Here is a 457-nt window from a genome sequence, read left to right on the forward strand (position 1 = left end):
AGATCATCAACTTTGTAATTATGAACTGGATTTAGTTTATAAATAAAGTCATAGGTGAGCTAATCATGCATCTATACGCGTCTGATTGTGTGCAAAAAACCGATCAGGCCCAAATTTGAATTTTTATAAAACTTTAAAATCCACGAAGTTTTTTTTTCGTTTTAAAATGACCTAGTATATATATTATATATGAATACATGTCATACATGCACAAAAAGAATTTCTCAATATTTGTCTCAAACTTTTTTAACAATTGATGCAGGGTCTTAAAGGATGGAGGATGGGGACAACCGGTGTGTGCCGCCCAGGCGCGTACACAGGATTTTAGCCAGGGCTGTTTTTTGCCCCCCCCTGGAATTGTTTTGTTCAAAAAGTCAATTAACACCATAAAAATACACCAAAAAGACTACATTTTTGGGTGTTACTAACCTTATAGAGTCTAATAAAGCAAATGATT

This window comes from Eurytemora carolleeae, unplaced genomic scaffold (genome assembly GCF_000591075.1).
Source record: "Eurytemora carolleeae unplaced genomic scaffold, Eaff_2.0 scaffold745, whole genome shotgun sequence".
Lineage (NCBI taxonomy): Eukaryota > Metazoa > Arthropoda > Copepoda > Calanoida > Temoridae > Eurytemora > Eurytemora carolleeae.